The sequence below is a fragment of the Haemaphysalis longicornis genome, unplaced genomic scaffold, assembly GCF_048455015.1.
Source record: "Haemaphysalis longicornis isolate Haplotype H1 unplaced genomic scaffold, Haemaphysalis longicornis Haplotype H1 scaffold_3, whole genome shotgun sequence".
NCBI classification, from domain to species: domain Eukaryota; kingdom Metazoa; phylum Arthropoda; class Arachnida; order Ixodida; family Ixodidae; genus Haemaphysalis; species Haemaphysalis longicornis.
Window position 1 is genome coordinate 78,026,639 of NW_027526335.1, and position 18,979 is coordinate 78,045,617.

General features: G+C 47.6%; 1 protein-coding gene and 1 non-coding gene across 2 annotated transcripts in view; one reads left to right on the plus strand and one right to left on the minus strand.

Annotated features, from left to right (window-relative positions):
- The window catches only part of LOC144174687 (uncharacterized), a 150,361-nt gene extending 135,382 nt beyond the window's left edge, over window positions 1-14,979 (minus strand). Inside the window, exon 1 of the mRNA XM_077703501.1 lies at window positions 14,507-14,979. The gene's annotated coding sequence lies outside the window, so the exon portion shown is untranslated. The remainder of the gene's footprint in view (window positions 1-14,506) is intronic.
- Window positions 14,980-15,963: 984 nt separating this feature from the next.
- Trnat-cgu (transfer RNA threonine (anticodon CGU)) lies at window positions 15,964-16,035 on the plus strand. Its single transcript has one exon. It is a non-coding gene; the product is annotated as a tRNA-Thr (tRNA).
- Window positions 16,036-18,979: the final 2,944 nt, after the last annotated feature.

The following is an 18,979-nucleotide window of genomic DNA, read 5'->3' on the forward strand; positions in this document are numbered from 1 at the left end:
TGCGAATGTGCGCCTGCATTCCTCCAGCGCGAGCGCACGTGAGCGCGCGCCTCGTAGTTCTGCCTTCGTCGTCGTCGTCGTCGTAAATGCGAATGCATTTCTTAGTCGGGGGCTCGAGACGCCGTTGCCGCGCAGCTGGACGCGGCTATGGAAAGTGTGCGCGTGCGTTCGAAACCCTCTGACCCCATAGTCTTGGTTGGCGACTTCAACGTTGACGTGCGCAAGAAGAGTGGCGAGTGGCTGGTTGAGTACATGCAGATCAGGCACTCTATGCATTGTCTCTCTGCCGGCTTCGACACGTGCCCCACTACCATTCACGGGAGTTGCATTGATCTGGTCTTTACGCGAAACTGTGACGCGCGCATGCTTCTCAAAGACCCTTTGACCGTGCACTTTAGCGATCACAAGGCAGTGATTGTGGCCGTCAGGTACAACGATAACACAAACAGGTGCTGATGAATAAATGATTACGTTCACACTCTCGTCATTAATTACGCCATTACTCGCAACACACTCATCGGTGCACCCAATGCATTCGCATTTCTGCACGATTCCCTTCGGGGAGGTGCGGGGGAATTTTTTTTTTTGTTTCCTGCGCTTGGGGGTGGTAGCCAGCGGCACTCGGACTACTCGGGGTATAGGGGACCTTCTTTTTAACCCCCGGGCCGTGACTCGAGCGTCTACGACATGTCGAGAGTGGTCGACCAGCGTTAAACCCTCTTAAACTCCCTATGGCACCAAGACTGCCAGAACAGAGGCCCTCGCTATGCATTTGGCGAATCAGAATAGGAAATGAGGGGCTCGTTGAAAATAAGACAGAAATAAGAATTGGCAGTCAAGAAAACCTCGGAAAGCAAAGGGGAGGATGTAGTTGGTCAAGATAAAGAATTTGGAAAATAAGAAAGTGGAGAAAAAATGCCCGCCAGGTGGGATCCGAACCCACGACCTCCAGAATACCGGTCTGGTGCGATAACCACTATGCTACTGGCGGGGCTACTTTATATATATATATATATATATATATATATATATATATATATATATATATATATATATATATATATATATATATATATATGGCGAAACAGAATAGGAAATGAGGGGCTCGTAGAAATAACACAGAAATAAGGGTTGGCAGTCAAGAAAACCTCGGAAAAAAGGGGAGGATGTGGTAGGTCATTGAAACAGATAAAGGATTTGGAAAGATAAAAAGAAAGTGGAGAAAAAATGCCCGCCGGGTGGGATACGAACCCACGACCTCAGAATGGAGGTCGTGGGTTGGGGTATATATATATATATATATATATATATATATATATATATATATATATATATATATATATATAGTTGAGAAAATGGTAGACGCACGACTCAAGATGAAGACTGGTCCTCCAGTCGAAACGTCAGTAAACCACTGTTTTTGTTTTTAATCGTGCGTCTACCATTTTGTCAACTATTTCTTCTGGCTCCTCGAGAAGTTTCTTTTACTGCTTATATATATATATATATATATATATATATATATATATATATATATATATATATATATATATATATATATATATATAAGGTAAGTGAAGTCCGAGACACAAACACCGGAGACAAACATTAAAAAGAAGTTTACTGGCGCTTCGAATGGAGGACCAGTCTTCATCGGAGGACCAGGTTACTCCGATGAAGACTGATACTCCACTCGAAGCGTAAGTGAACTTCATTTTTTTTGTTTTTCTCGTGGGTCCGTGTCTACTTTACTTACCTTATTTTGTCGCGCTCTTTGTTATGTTTTTTGTTTCCAGACACACACACATACATACATTTTTGACTGCCAATCCTTATTTCTGTATTATTTCAACGAGCCCCTCATTTCCCATTCTGATTCGCTAAATACATACATACATACATACATACATACATACATACATACATACATACATACATACATACATACATACATACATACATACATACATACATACTATGGGCCTGCTCCCTACGGCATGCCAAGGAATGAGGCACACTGCGGTTGCGTGAAAGAACTCTTTACTTACATCTTCCAACGCGCTGTCGCCCGTCCGGGCATACACAAACACACCATCACCAGAACACTCTGTCCGTCCCGAGTCCCAGTCCCCGCGCGCGGTTCTTCAGCACCACCGCCCGTTCCTACCCGTCCACTCGCGCCATCTCTCCGGCGACCGGGCCGCACGGTAGGCGAGGAGGGCGAGGGAAGGGAGCCCATGGCGAGGGTCTGCGGGCGACACCCCCTAGGCCAGAAGGTGTCGGGCCAAGGCGCTCCCCACAATACATACATACATACATACATACATACATACATACATACATACATACATACATACATACATACATACATACATACATACATACATACATACATACATACATACATACATACATGCATGCATGCATGCATGCATGCATGCATACATATATTAACCCTGTATTGTTATTTCTAATGTGTGTTTCATGTACCGCTTCCATTTTGGTTTCGCATTTAGTGACATGTTATTGTCACCATCGGAAGCAGCAGCCCCAGCAGTGCGCTGGGATGACTTCTTCACCCCCAATAACAGATGTACCATCCCTCAAGTAACGAGGAGAGACACATAACTGCGCATCAAGTGGTTTGGAAGGACCTCACGAAAACTTCGCGTATACCTTCTCGTGTCGCACATTTAAGAAGTCCGTCACTCTAGCAGCAAGAGTGGTCCGTGTATGATTCCACCGTCACCTTTTCAGAAAAGGCAAGATGTAGGGCACCCTAATATGCCCGCACGTGAGCATTTAAGAAGACGAAAATAAATCTCCCCTGCCCCGCGGCCGGTGTCATGTGGCTAGCTGACGCATGGTTGGCATTCCTTTCAACAGACGACTGCTGATCGCTGATACTCCGCATCTGCAATAACATCCTCATAACTCACATGACGTGACTCACGTAAGCAAGTTCCTATTACTACGGGCTCACACGTCTACGGGCCGAGCACAACAAGCTGTCCGAACCAGAAAAGCCACGAACGAAACTACGGCTCTTGTTGACGAAAGGAAGGGAGCTGAACCATTCAATACGTTGGCCGTGGAAACGACAAGTGTACGGGGCACGGGCGGCAAAAAAGAAAGTAGGGGGATAAAAAGAGATTGAGAGAGAGAGAGAGAGAGAGAGAGAGAGAGAGAGAGAGAGAGAGAGAGAGAGAGAGAGAGAGAGAGAGAGAGAGAGAGAGAGAGAGAGAGAGAGAGAGAGAGAGTGGGGGAGGGGAGTTGAAAGCCAGGTCTTTCTTTCCTCGTTCAAACGGGGAACCACCCCATAGATGCCAGGCGATCTCCGAAGAAATGCTCCAACCCCGCACATGCGTTCCCACCGACTCCGCGCACTCGCCCTCCTCGGCATTCTGTTGGGAGCCTCGTGCTGCCCTTCCTTCCACTCGTTGGGCGGGCAAGCAGCCAAGGGCACGCACCGCGGCCCCTTTAAACTCCGGGCCACGGTCCATTCACCGCGCGCCCGAATGCCGCTGCGCGGAGCGGCAGGTTCAGCGGCCCCAGATTGTGCGGCCCTCCCAGGACAGCTGGTGTCTGCGGGCCGCAGCCCCTGTGATGGGAACGTGGCACGATCACGTATACCAGCAGGGCGATCGGAAGGCTGTGCCGGCGGCGTCTTGTTCCTCTTTCTAGCTTTTTCTGGCCATCCTCTCTCTCGCAGACGCATACAAAATTCAAAACGCTGCGAACGCAGGGGTAGGCCGCAGCGCTCGTGAGTCGAGCGTGGTTCGTAATCCCTGGTGAACAAATATGAGACGAGAAGCAGCGGGCACAGGAGACTTGCAGGGTGTTAGAAGAGATTACGGATCCGCAGTAGTGAGTTGGGTTGTCGTGCACGGTGCCAACAGGGGAATCGTCCTAAATTCCCAGAGCATTACTGCAGCCATTCGCTCAAGATTTGTCGTCCGATTCTCGCGTGCGTTTCGAAGTTATACGTAAGGAGAGTGGAATGACGACTCCGTTCGTCGTTCCGCTCATTCTTTTAGTGAAGAAGGGAACACCACATGATTCGACTATTCATACGACTGCTCTCCCTCCATAGTCTTCACATTGCTCTTCGTACGCACTCCAAATAACCTTGCTGTTCGACAGAACGAGGTACTTTGGAGTGCGATGACAGACCCCCAATCCGTCCCGCTCATACAGCCGCTCTTCACTAAGGACCGGGGCCAAACCGCGCTGTCGTAAACGTGGAGCCGGACATGATGATCTCGCGAACCACCACGTTGGCCAGGAACGGGCAGGAAACAGGTCTGTCCGTCACCCCCAACGCCGTCATACGCAGCGACATCGTGTAATGACATCGGGTAATAGCCACATTGTCCAGGCGATGAAGGGGAGTCTCTTAAATGCGTAAGCATTTCTACGTGGACTCAATGAGGTAACCCGTCTGTGTGTAATGCTTGCTCTGCCACACTTTCGCAGCACACGGAAATGCTGCTAATCAATGGCGATAGGACCTTAGCATTTTCATATAAACCACCTATGCTGCTCATGTAATAACATTTTTCCAGCACTGCATTCTAGTATTCAAGTGAAGATTACTTAAAGGGGCCACGTGTAAGCGTTTTATAGGAATGTTTTATGGAGGTATGGATTGTAATGACCCAGCGCCTTCACACTTCAATATATAGCCTCTTATATAGCTACTGTAAAAATAAAAAAAAAGTTAAGGGATCTCTAAAAAATTACTCCCACCTCCCCTCGCGGGAACCCCAGTGTAGATGCGACGCATAGGGGGTTCCGTTGTTGTTTCCGTTAGATTGATTCTCCCATCGCGTGAAACGTGCCGTGAACCCCCTGCCGCGGCTATGACGCAACACAATCCAACACAATCCACTTTAATCCAATCCTAATCCAATCCAAGCCAAGCCAAGCCAAGCCAATCCAATCCAATGCCCCTCGCGAGAGAGTGTTCGCTATCGGAGAGGAGAGGAGAGGGGGTGAGCGGCGGAGAGTGCAGCTCGCGCGGCGAGGAGAATGGGGGAGGGGTGTGGACGGACAACGACAACGCCGTATGGAGGGACAAGGCGAGTGAATGAGATGCCGTCGCATCTAAAAGACTTGGTGTTAGCAGAGCTGTTACGCATTTACCCCACAACACAGAGCACGTGGGACAAACAACACTTTCGGCGGCGCCGTTCCTAGATGGCGAAGAGCTCCCCCAGGACAAGACAGCAATCTTGATAGAGACGACTAGGGTGCCACGGGTGCGGCATACCATGCTGACGGCGAATAAGCTCGCTTTGCGTTCCCGCGCGCGTACGTTTATGTACGCGTGCGCGTAAGGGAAGCCAGCCCATGCACGCAAAACTGCAATTGAACAAAAATTTGCCCTACGAATTCTTCAACGTGGCGGAATGAGTGCCGGTTTTTGGCGGCAGCCATTTATTTGTCCCAGAATTTTTAAAGCTTATTGCCCTGGCAGCCACCATTCTATCACAGCACTGTCCTAGTGGAGCTATAACTGGCGCCGTCGACGGGGTTGTTTTGCCCGAAATGCGCCACAGTTCCGTGTCTGTTGGAAAACGGTGAAATGCACGGACTCACTCCCAGATGCTAAAAGTTGAGCGATATGGTAGCACACGTTCACTGGCACTGTCGTTGCAGCTAGTCTAGTCCTCGCGAATTGGAATGGGCTTAAAGGAAGCGACGACAGAGAGAGAAAAAAAATTAAAGCTGTTTTACTCAATCTGAAAGCTGTCGGAAGTGCACAGCAGTGATTCGCCATAATGGTGTTTAGCGCCGTTATCCGCTCACTGCTACCACCCAATGTATTTCAAATTTCCCGCCTTCGCAGTGCTCGTGCGCAACCTGCCTGAAACTGCGCCAGCGGGAGTTCTGTTCTTTTTGTGCTTGCTTTTTCCTCCCCCATGTGCCGGCGTTGCACTGCCACTTTTTTCACTTATTATCGTAACAACTAACTCAACGAGAGTTCCTAACTAAATGAACACGGGCGCTGGAGGATAATTAGGCATATTTTGCCTGAAATGTACCTACAGTTTTCTTTGCGCTAAACAACGGGGAGATGTATGACAAGCGCCAGCGGTTCAGGAGCTTTGAACGTTTGTGGCTATATAAACCGCTTGGTTTTCGAAGCCTCTGGGTTACGCCGCTATGGCGGAACGCCGTGTGGCTCTACTTGGGTCCAGAGAGCGAGCTACGACGACAAGGCGCGGCCCTAAAGTGTTATGCACTTAAAAAGCGACGTTGGGAAAAAAATCCCCCCCCCCCCCACACACACACACTAGCAAAAGCGATATGAAAAAGCATGCCAAACTTCGTCACGATATCATTTGCTAATGAAGACGAAGAAATAGTGTAACAAACCCGCCCCCAGTTGAGACGCTTTCCGGAAACCCAGAAGAACCCCCACGCCCCCAACCGCACAGTCGTGGCTGTCCCCAGAACCAGCACGTAAACACTCACATACCGCATACGCTAAAAACCGAAACGGCCGTTCTTTGATCGCCTTCGCTGCGTGCATACGGTTGCACGTAAGCATACAACGCAGGTGACTGGTAAAAGCAAACGGCTCGATGGCCTCACCTGTCGCTCGGCCTTACGTTTTCTATGCCTCAAAGAGCAGAGCGGGGGGCATTCTCGACGAGAAACAGCCCCTCTTCATTACCGTAATTGCACGGGGCCCCAAAAAGGGCTTGGCGCAAGTATACGACGCACTATAAGCACGGTGTTTGACGTCGCAAGCTCGTTGCTCCGGCACCTTCCAAAAAGGATAGCTTCTGAGAGATAACAAGATGCACTGTATTCCTCAAGATACGTGAAGTGCTATAGCCTCGCGGAAACCTCGGCGACGGCCTGTCCTTCCCGGCCTGATACTGCCGATGAGTTAGTGATGCTATATGACCTACTGAAGCTGTGTGCTGGTATTATACGTCTTATGCTGCACCAACCCTATTACACGATAGTGATAGCGTTGCTATGTGCTCTGCCCCTTGCGTTGTTTATGTTCAACCCGTGTGGTCTTTCAAACGCGGTAACGTCCTTATGGCTCACCTGTCGGAGTCTTCTTTCCAAGCTCCGTGGACCCACTACAGTTGCGCATGCGCAATCACGACGGAAATCTCCATTTTCACCGTTCTGTCATCCTTGCCGTTCTCCTTGTCGCACTGCGGGGGCTCTCTTGTTTCACCAACGTGAATCGCAACAGTGTTAATCGCATGCGTTTCGAAATTCGCTATGTCAGCACTGCACTGCAATGTTCCTGTTTTCGCTTACTGCAATAACTTTTTCTTCGTGTTGTAGGCAGCAGTGCATTCCCTCCCGTCGCGTCTGCCCTGCACTTCAGCCAGGTGCGGATTGTATTTTGCGGAATAGATAGCAATCTTTGCTTCTGATCAATGCACGCCTGACCTCTAATCACCGTGTGCAAAACTAGCCTGGAAAGGAATGGTCGAGAGGGCAGCGACTTCGCGTGCCCTTGGATAAAAATATAAAAACACGGAATTAAAAATCTGTAAATATGCGCGAGTCAATACTGGTCCCGCAATGCCTTAACCTCTAAATCAGAATCAGTTTTTTATGTCACATATTTTTTACAATAGCTTGTTATAAATGAGGAGGTCCCATTGACTGTGGCTGCGTTGGAATTTCTGTGCATATAAATGTGAAGAACAGTTAAAATAGCAGCAGTTAATTAAAACATGAATGTACTAATTAAATCGATTAATGAAATATCGCTTAATTTCAAGCGTCTCACGGTACCCTCAGCATTACATACAGAGCCATTCATGGCCGCTCTAACAAAGTATAACCAGAGTCCTTCGATGCTTTTATTAAGAGACTCTGGTATAACGTACGACAAAATCAGTTTCTCAACCCGACGACTTCGTTGTAACGAGGATTTACTGTATAATCAAACTTGTGCAAAGACACATTAGTAGTTTATTTCACATAATGTGAAAAATCCTAAAGAGGTAAACCAAGGCGTGCTCAGAGCGGTAAGTAAGAAATAACAGAAATCAATCAACGGGGAATAGAAAAGGTAAGTGGAAACTTGACACATCACGTTTAATCGCGAAGGATGCTTTTTAGAAATTTTGGGGGATGTTTACAGGTTTTTATCGTGACAACAGAGATTTCCAGAAGATACTGCAGTAAAAAATCCCCGGCCATCTCCACTCACGTGAAACCTGAGAAGAGGCGAAGCATGCAGTGTCCTCTTGTGTTTCCCGCACCAAAATCGCTGCTAATGGGCAACGCGAGACAGGAGGCGATTTTGTTTAAACTATACACATATGTAAATTTATTATATGCTGCCCGCGCTGATTGGGCGCCGGAGAATAGCTGGTGGGAGGAACAATCACACACTTTCTGAGGCGGTGGCGCCCTCTCTCGCGTTGTACCGGATTTATGCAATTAAATGAGACAGACTCGCCGTAAGTTGTCTTCGTGTCACACGCCGCAGTATGCTAAGAAGTATGCTTTAAAGGAGAAAACCTGGCGTTTGAAACCAATTTCAAGACGGAATTTAACAAATTTTTGGTATTAATGAAATTAAATCCTAATTATTCCTGTATTTTAAATGTTTAAATTATGTTAGTTTATTTTGAACCGGTTTTACTCATTATACACTTGTTTTGGATTTACCTTGACGACAGAAGACGCCGACAGCCCGGGCCCCTAAAATTGGCTGTTTGTTTTCGATAATCAGTGCTTAATGAAAAGCAATGCTAATCTTAACAAACCTGGTGACGTCATTGTTACCAAGTTTCCTTTTCTCTGCTAGCGTAATTGTTAACAGAGGAAAAGGAAGCTCGTTGTCAATCAGGTGCTAAAGGAATGCACTTAGCTATCACCTTACGGGTGGCTCAAACTGATAGCATATCATTTGTTTTCAGTAACTGCATAGCGAATTCGCGCTGAACTGACTGAAGGTGAGTACGTTTATGGTTTCGGACCGACTGAATGGGGGCCAGACGAGTAATGTAATGGGGCAAAGATTAGAGAAAAGTCATTGACGTCGTTGTCCCGCGTCGAGAGGTTTGCATGCCCTTTGAATTTCCATCCAACACTTCCATGCACCAACATTCATCGTACGACATCAAGCAAAATGTTACAAACAGCTCGTGTTCATGGTGTAACAGCTGCCCGTAACTTCGTTCGCCGTAGCGGGAACTGAAGAGGTAGACGGAGGCTTACGAGGCTGCTTTGTCGGACAATGGCGACGACACGTCCCTGTTAGGTGTAAACTTGATACAGCTCCGGTGCAGCCATCCGACGACTCCCCTCCGGGAACAATGTCGATCATTCCGTTCATTCCTCTTCGGCGCGGCCTGCTTCGGTTTCAATGCCAGTCATTTGTTCCCGACGAGCTTTCCGACTGCGAGCCACCCATTTCAACACTGCACTATGCTGGCAGCGCTATAAGTGGCGTGTTTGACAGGATGGTATAATCGTACGTGCGCACAGAGGCCGAGCCGTCTCGCTGATTCGCAACACGGTTTAAAGACTGAAAGGGTCTCTATGCTTCTCGCAAACGTTGCGCTTTACTGACTGCTAGCGAAACGGCGCGCAACTTCTGAAATTGAATTTTTGTTCGCGCGTGCTAAAACACCTCAGGTTGCAGAAGTCGCCACGCCTTAGATCACATTTTTATGCCTCCGCCGAGTTCATAACCGCGTCCCAGTGAGTGCTTAAGTCGGCATCAGACGAGAACAGCAGAAAACACGGAAGTTGCATTTCGAAGCAGAAAAAAAAAAAAAAATGACGGGGAAGGGAGGGGGGCACAAAAGACTCCCCCTGCCGTTTATCGTCTATCAAGCAGTTGTTTCGTGAGCGCGAGGTACGGATTGCAAGTTTCCCGCAGTCAGGCTTTCGCACCTGATTGACGAGGTGGTGAGCTTCAGTCTGTTTGCAGCTGGAACCTTAGCGGACTTTATAACCATAAATTTCACGCGTTTCACTCACCTCGTCAGAACCCCGGCCCGGTGCGCGTGCTCCAGACCGGCCGTGTTCGGAAAACTGTGTCGGCATTACGGTGCTGCCCTTGCTATACGTTCATTTAAGCCAAAACACGTGTCCGTTCGGTTACCACCTTCACTTGCGTCACTGTTTTTACACAGCCCTTGTTAGGCGTTGCTCGCAATCATCTATGCACTAGAAACCACAGCGGCGGTTGCTTAATCAGTATTTTTTAATTTTTTTTCTGTGAACCATGTGCACAAGGACTACATTTAAATATGCACACAGAAATAAATTAAATGTATATTTTAAAAGAGAATGGCATAGCTGTACTAACCATCATTTTCTTATATTAGGGACAGCTACGCTCAGGGGATGAATATGTATCTGTATGTTCAACTCGCTTTAAAGGGACTCGGCAACACTCTTTTAGCAGTGCAAATAAACATGCGCAACGTTTAGATTACACTGCCAGGAATACCTGAGCCAAATACTACCGGTGCACGTGAAGCGGTTAGCGTGCAAATCGCTGTGAAAGACGCGGAAAACCGAACCGCGCTCTCTTCAATTTTCCTCATTACGCACCACTGGCGCGACCGTAGGGACGTCATTTCTGCCATGGCTGTCCCATTGGCGGATCCAGAGGGGGGGTCCGGATGTCCTGACCCCTCCCTTAATTTTTGAATTTAAATCCCCAAGAAGATGACCACTCAGGTCGCAGAAAAAGGTGAATTGATGACTTGTTGTATTCCTTGTGTTTTTGCTTTCCCGAAATTTCAGTGAATAAATAAGGCTCCTCCTCCTCCTCCTGCTCATCATCATCAACATCATCATCACTGATAGGGGCTGACCCCCCTCTCAGAAAAAGCCTGGATCCGCCCCTGCTGTCCTATTGGCCACCCACGACAGCCTGCCTCGAATCAAATGGAAACAAGAACAACAACTCGCAAGGAGTTTGGTTAGTCCATGATGCCATTGAGAGCTGCAGCGCAAGAAATACGCCGACAACAAAAGAGAGAGTGGTGCGGCGCCTCTTCATTGACTTTCTCCAAGCGGCTGTACCCACGGACACTTCGCGAAATAGGCAAACTTCTTCGCGCTACAGATGCTACAGATGCGTTTTTTTTTTCGTTTCGCGGCTTAAAAACTTTTTCCAACACAAAACCACCAACAACAAATACAACAATATCGTCACCTTCCTTCCCGAAATTATGCTTTTCGAGTAAGCTAAGTCGAAAATTATACTTTGTATTATGTTTTACACATCTTTTTTAGTGTTTCCTGTTAGTTAGAAAGCACCGAATGCGCTGCGGGTAAGCGAGCCCTTGCGCATCCTCGTCTCCCCGGCGATGAAAGAAGGGATCAATAAACTCCCACACCCATTGGGAAATGATCCCGCTACCTCTGCCTCGACATAATCGGAAAAAGACCGGCAGAAGATACTTCAGGGGCTGTACTCAAAAAAAAAAAAAGGAAAAAAAAGAAAAAGAAACGCCGCGATGGCTTAGTAACTAAGGCGTCGTGCTGCTGAGCCCAATGACGCTGGTTCGATTCCCGGCCGCGCAGCCGCTTTTCTGATGGAGGCGAAAAGCGAACGTGTGTGTTCGAGATTTCGACGCGCTTTAAAGATCCCCAGGTGGTCAAAGTTAATTTGGAGACCTCCACCACGGCGCGCCTCATCGCCTGCATTGCGTCGGCACGTTAAACCCCATAATCAACCAATGTGCTCAAAAAGCCTAGTAGTAGTGGTACTATGAATGAATCGAAAGTAATGTTAAATAGACACTGGGCCTAAGCACTGAAATACGAGAGGAGCTGCATACATGTAACTATCTCGGGGAAGCTGCAAGTGCGGATTCAAACTGCGGGAACGAAATGAGGCGTAGAATTACTATGTGCGGGAAAGAACTCGGAAGAGACTCGGAAGGAATGCGCACTACAGTCTACCCTGTCACTGAAAATAAAGGTGTACAACCAATGCGTAGTCCCGGTGATGATTAATGAAGGAGAAACTTGGGGGCCCTTTGAGCACCTGGAAAGACGTACGAGCACGAATGGAAATAATAATGACGGGAGTAACGCTTTGGAATAGGAAACTAGCGCTTTGGATTATGGAGCAAACGCGGGTGAAAGAACCCCTAGCGCAAAACAAAGAAAAATGAGAAAAGTTTTGCCTGGCTTGCAATGCGGTGAAGTGACAACCGATGAACCACGAGTGTAGCGGAGCGGCAACCGAGAAACGGAACGAGATAGGAGAGTACGGATAACTTTATGAAGGAAAAGATAAGAAAATATGCTTACGGAGGAAGGACGATGGATTCAGGCAGCGCAGGATGTAAACGGTTGAAAGCCAGTGAGAGAGATCTTCGAACTTAGGGAACATAAATATGATGATGACGACGACGATGATGATAGCAATGCAGACACTCGGCTCGGGAATTAAATCCTCCACCTCGTGCTAACTATATGTTCTTCGTTTCTAGTGCAGCCCCGTAAATCACCTCGGAGAAATTAACGTTTACGCGTGTCTCTGCTTCCCTTGTCAGCCGTAATGCACTGAATGAATGAATACGAGAAAACTTGAAGGAGGACAGTGCAGTTATTGGCAGGCATCACTCCAGCTGCTTAGGTGTCAAAGAGAGCGCATCGTAGGTGCTTAACTTTGACAGCTTATCCATGCATCATCATCATCATCACTGCAGGACGAAGGCCTCTCCCGGTATGGGAGGTCTCAGTTTGGGTGGCCACATTCCGGCCTGGCGAGGAAAAGCTCGCGCTCGTGTCCGCTGCCCAGTGTCGCCTCCCTGATGTTCAGTGGTGCCTTTCCGTACCAGGCACCATTCTAGACGTGTATTCATGCATGCTGAGAGTAAGAATAATTCAGTTTTACTCCTCGCATAGCCCCGACGCTGTTTAGGAATGTGGAAGGACTCGTTTAGTTGTTAATTGTACTTAATAAGAGTAAAAAGAGTAAAAACTCGTTTTTGTCGTGATGTTAGTTGCACTGCTGTCTTCATCTGCAGGCGGGTCGAATCAGGCGAGGAAAACTCCACGAACACGAAGCGTGATTCCGAAGCAAATTACGTCGCCTTCAAAGCATTCTTAGGCACGGTGAAATTCCTTCATACCACTGCCTGCAGCGAACTGTGGATGCGTGAAGGCTTCGTAACACATCTAGCTATATACAGATTGTCAGCAGTTCCCTGAAAATGCTGTTTCGGCACACTAGAACGGAAAAGGCAACGCAGCTATCCACGCCCTACGACGCCAGCGAGAGAGAAAAAAAAAAAATGACTTCAGGAGGGCCTCAGCTTCACATAGGGCACGACTCGAGTATATGTAGGCGAACTGCGCAGTTTGTCCTCCGAACGGACGAAAAAGAAAGAGTCGAAATCTCGCCCGCGCTCACTTTCACCGTCAGCAGACGCGAAGGCTGGCGCTGAATGACAGGCGTGCTCAAAAATGAAGACGTTGACTGACGTTCGGGGGGCCTACAAGTGACAAGGCTGCCATTGGAAGCGGCCTTTTAAACTTCACGCCGGGTGAAAGATAGAAACTGACTCGGCGCCCACGTTTTTACTCTTCCCCCGTCAATTTTCGGAGCGCAAAATGTGAAACGCAAAGTTTAAAGCCATTGTGTTTTTTTTCGCGTTTTTATTTTATTTTATTTTCTTTGGAGGACGCGGGGTTTGGGGAGAAGAAAGGCAGGAAGCCAGGCAGCGGTGAAGAAGACGGAAAAGAACAATGAACCACGCGTGCGCGAACGAAGGGTGACATATATCGGATGGCTTTTAAAGAGGCAGAAAGAGACGACTGCGAGCTGGATGCCTGTACACGTATACGCCCATTGTAGTCGGGCACATATGCGTGAGACGGATGGGATCTGTCGGTCGCTCCTTCACTGCCGCAAATGCCTTTGAACGGCAGACGAACGATCGCTCGGCGACAGATATGTGTCTACGCGCTCAAAACCGCCGCGCGGTGGGCAGCCTTGTCGGGGGAATGAAGCTCATACCGCTGAAATCAACCGCAATTCAATGTTGACAAGTGTTGGAAAGCATTATCGCATCGAATCAATGGCGGCCGTCTGATATTCTGTCTGTTGGCGAAAACTGCCCTTACCGAAACAAAGTTAACCTTTTTGTTCGCTGGCGTTACTCCTAGCGTTGTTTTTGCGTTCGGCAAATGACATTTTGGTTCCCAACTGCCGATATTTTTGGGCTAATAATGTCACAGGAGACAAAACAGTCGTACAGAAAGCAAAGACCACGTACGCTAAAGCAATCAACGTGAATAAATGAAGAGATGACGCTTGACTTTCACGTCAGAGGCAGCTTTTTGACGCATACCATTTTGCGGGCCAAACAGAGTGACGGATATAGCCCACGTGCTCGTCCGAAGAGCTCAGGCGAGACCCTCTCTCTCTCTGTCGATCCTGTCCCGCCCCTTCTACTTACCACGCAGTTGGACATTTCGGAAACCGTCTTGAAAAATCTGTAGAGGCAAAAAAGAGAAAATGTGTAGAACTCACCTAGTGGCGAAAGCTGACTGTCAGACCAAGTCTGCATCCACGTCTCTGGGAGACAGATAGCGGGGAGACGAATGCGGCAACCGAAGGCGGTTTCGGGATGACTTCTTATCTCCGGAATTCCAGCGGGGCAAGCGCAGCAGGACACAGAGTGAGGGTCGCCTATCTCCCGAAAACAGAGCTCGCAACGGCGTTCCGGGCCAGGCGCTTTTTCTTTTTGCAGCGCAGAGAGCGAAGCAGGGCGGCGAATACAAACAATGGCAACACACCGGAGGGCTAGAGGTGGGCTCTGGGAGGCTTTCTGTCAAAAACGCCACCCGTGCTGTCCCGCCGCGACCGCGCGGGACGATCAAGAAAGCAAGCGTCCACGCTATGACAACGCGGGGCAAGCTGGCGGTCGAAAACACAGGCTCCAAGCCGGCGCACACGCTCCGATGCGAAACGTTGTATCGGTCGCACTGTGCCGAGAAGCAGACGACTCCGGGCGAGCTTCCGCACGCCTCCACCGCGCGTGCTTTGGCGTTGCGGTCGTTTGCGATGCGGGTTGGTTGTGTCGGTGTTTTTGTGCCGTTTTGTTGAGCGTGCGGAACGAATGTTAACCAGGCCGTCAGACGCTGTCACCGTTCCTTCGTTTATGCGTGCTTGTAACCTCTGGTAGCTTGCGGCTGCACATTCTCGCAAGTCACATCAAAATTGCGCTACTGCTTGCGTCGTGCGCGTTTTAATGCAAGCGCGCGGAACAAACGCCCGCGTTCGTGGTTTGGGTTCGCCAAGTATTTCGATGTTGTGCGCGGATTAAACAACACTTTCATTCTGTTATTTTGTTTTTTGTCTTATGGTCAGCTTTTGTCCATCCTAGCTTGGTATAAAAACAGCGAACGTATACTGAATATAACTGCTGGTGTATGGAAGAATGCCGGCTGAACGGAAACATGCCGCAGTTCCGTCCCGTTGAGAATTAAACATTGTCCGGTTTTATCACCAGCACCAAAAAATGCCCCCCTAAAAAAAACTACACGCGTTTTCCCTTCGGAATGTTGCGTGCAATCAAAGAACGTAACTAAATGCGTTGAATCGGTGCGCGCTAATATTCTGGCGCAAATATATGAAAGTAGTGCGCACATTCTGGGAGCTAGGAAAACTGCGTAGAAGTAAAAACAAATGACGGCATGTGTCACGGTTGTGTATTACCCACCGCTAACGACAAGCTAACCTTAGAACCTTCGTCTTCGTGCGGGGACACCGTGTAACGAAATTATTGAATGTGGGCGAATATTTTTCTTCTGTATTTCACCAGTATGAACTATCAGAAAGAAAATAAGGCTGCCGTCGCGAGTTACACGCTCTTCTTCAGCGAAACAACGAAATGAATGAGAAAAGAAAGGAAAAAATGCCAACAACCAGACACGAAGAAGGAAAGACCCTGCATGTGACCGGCTTTTAACTTCGTTGTTCTCGGCGCCGCTATAGCTCAGTGGTAGAGCACTGGTCTCGTAAACCAGGGGTCGTGAGTTCAAACCTCACTGGCGGCATTCGTTTTTTTTTTTTTTTTTCCTTCGATTCTTTTTAGTGTTTACCAGAAAGAGTGAACAACGCGTTTTTTTCCCCCTCTCGTGCAAGAGAAGCTTGTCACGTAGGCGTGAAAGGCTCGGGTATCCGATATGTTTGTAGCCGCTGTACCCGAACCGGTCGTTGGAATGGCTTGCAGTTCACCGCACTTCACATGTTGCAAGCGTAAAAAGGCTGGTGGTGTCATTCCTACTGCTAAAGTTTATTGGCAGGATTGTATAGCCACCCGAATGGCAGCGCCCCTGCTTTTCTTATTAAGTTATCCGTACTCTGGGATCGCAGCAACTGCCAGCAAGATCTGCTTACCGAATCCCGCTGACAGCTGCGCATAGCGACAGGATGGGTTTTGCGAGGGGAGCTTAGCAATAAAATAAAAAGAAATTAACAAAAGCACAAGGCGATGCGATAATTATAACGCGTCTGTATTCTAAAGCGGGCACTTTTCCGGCGGTATTATTGTTCAGCGGGCACACACGGGGAAGCAGCAAGCCCCGCATGTATGGCTTTCGGTGTAAAATATTAGACGGGCAATTTTTAGAACGGCGTTGTACAGCTAAAAAAATGGCGCTGGTGAAAATGTGCCTATGTAGAGGTTACGCGCGCCGAAACTCTATATTTGTTGAAAAAGCGTAACAAAACAAAAAAAGAAATATATATATATATATATATATATATAAGATGAAAAAAAAATGCAGAGAAATTCTGAGCATCCTATATAGCGGAAGGATTCCAAGGCCACTTAGCTTCATTTTAAGTTATTTTTAGTTCGACAAATAATGTATTTTTACACTATTCCAGCTATGAAATGTGTTAACTTCGCCAATCATGCATTTTTGTGCAAATGGGGGTCGTAACGCGATTGAGGTCGTTGGGTACTCGGAAAAAACTGCTTACGTGTTAAAAAGTGGAGAATTCTGCAGTGTCTGCCTTCATCCAAGAGTCACAATTACTGACGTAAAGGTTGAGTGTATTGAGTTACGTACACCCGAAATTCGCGGGCGTCAAGTTTTTAATTTTAATTAAACTAAGGCAAAACAAAAGAAATCCGCGTGTATGCCCTTCATTGAGATTGTAGGTTGCAACATTGTGTAACTGAAAAAAAAAAAAAAAACGCTTGCAATAAAATCAGCCACATCCGAACGCTTCAAAACAAAAAAAGAAATAGGGGGGAGGGGCTGTTAAAGGTGACGCAAAAAATGGCAATTTGTATTTATTGAACGATGCTCACAGGGGTCGCCTTACGCTTGCGCTGATCCTTTATTAGAGCTTATAATAAAACTATCACGGAAATAGTAGGAATCATGATCGCTGCTATGCTCGGGTGCAAGTTTGGAACGGCGATAGCTCATGTAGTGTATCACTCCGCCGAAGCGACGGACCCGGATGTCAGTGCGTGCGCGCGCATTTCGAAATGAGATGGAGCTTAATGCACGACATCGTTTGCTTTTTCTAACGTATTTTGCCATCTCTAGAGTAACTTATAAGCAGATTAGGTCCTAAAAATCTCCGAAACGACTCGTGCCACGTTCAAAATACCCGCACTAACGCACTCGCAGAATAAAGGCAGAACCTACGCATTCCCTCAGAACGGCTAAGTGGTGCATGGAGATTCGCAACACTTCAGCCAGCAAACTGGCAAAATATTGCTTTGCGGGAAAAGCGACGCTGTTGGAATTGCTTTAAGTTCACGCCAGACGGCGTAGCTCCACCACAGTTTTCATTTGAGTTTCAGGTCTACCGGTGTTTGCTCCCTGGGCGATTTTCCTCGAACGCTGAAGCCTTACCCTAACGGCTCAAGCGTGTCCGACGTCCGTAGACAAAAGGCAGACAGAATACGCTTTGAGACAAAGCCACCTTTCCCGCGAACTTCTCCGTAGCACTCAGTATAATGCACATGTTTTGGGGAAAAAACAAAAACCGCACTGCGATTGGCCGTCAAGACGGCTTTATCATAACGCTGAGACTCATTTACTTGGCATAAATATTTTTCCATGGAGTTATAAACATTTCGAAATTTTCTTCAGCTGTCAATGGATGCGGTCACTTAGTAATAACTTAACATACTGATTTCATTCGAGAATATTCGTTTTAGAGCAGAAATTCCTAAACACCTCCCCCAGCTTGTTTTATTATAAAGTATCTGGGGGGAGGGAGGGGATGAAAAAAAACGCAAAATGATAATTTTTAGTTGCGTAGTTTTGTGAACTCCTGTATATCTGTCGAAAAACGGCAAAATCGCTGTCACGTCTCGATTGGCTTCGTTTACGTGAAATGCCGCTACCTGCTTCAATATTTTCCTTCCCATCCTAAAAAAGGTCATTTGATTAAGTGCAAAAAGATACTTTTTACCACATATTCCAATCTAGTGTATCTATAATCTCGAGTTGCGCGTACAGCCGAGACATATTCTTATTCTTCAATGCTGGGCTGCAGGCCACAAGATGTAGTCCTGTTTCCGGTTGTGTTGCGCCGTATAAAGAACGTCAAGAAGCCTGGCTCTCGTGTCCGGGAACAACAAAAGTACACATTGACATAATGTCCGGTATGGGGGTGAAAGTCTTGTTTTATGTAACAGGGTGGCGAGTTGGGCGAGTTGGTGTACTTGTATCTTGGGGAACAGCGCGAACTAACACGGACACAATAAGAAAGAAGTGGACAGGACTAGCGCTGACTTGTAACTCTGTTCGTTTCCTCGCACCGTTTCCCGTTTCAAGAACTTGATATGTGCCACCGTTCCGGAGTTAGAAGTCCGTGTTAGCAACAAAATTAGCGACGATCGTCTATGAGTGCCCCGAACTAAGGAAATTCAAACAGAACCCGCCCCTGACTACTGTTGTCGTAATGCGGTTAACGCTCTTCTGGTTGCGCGACAAATTCGTATCTACGAAGCTATTACAAATCCCATCA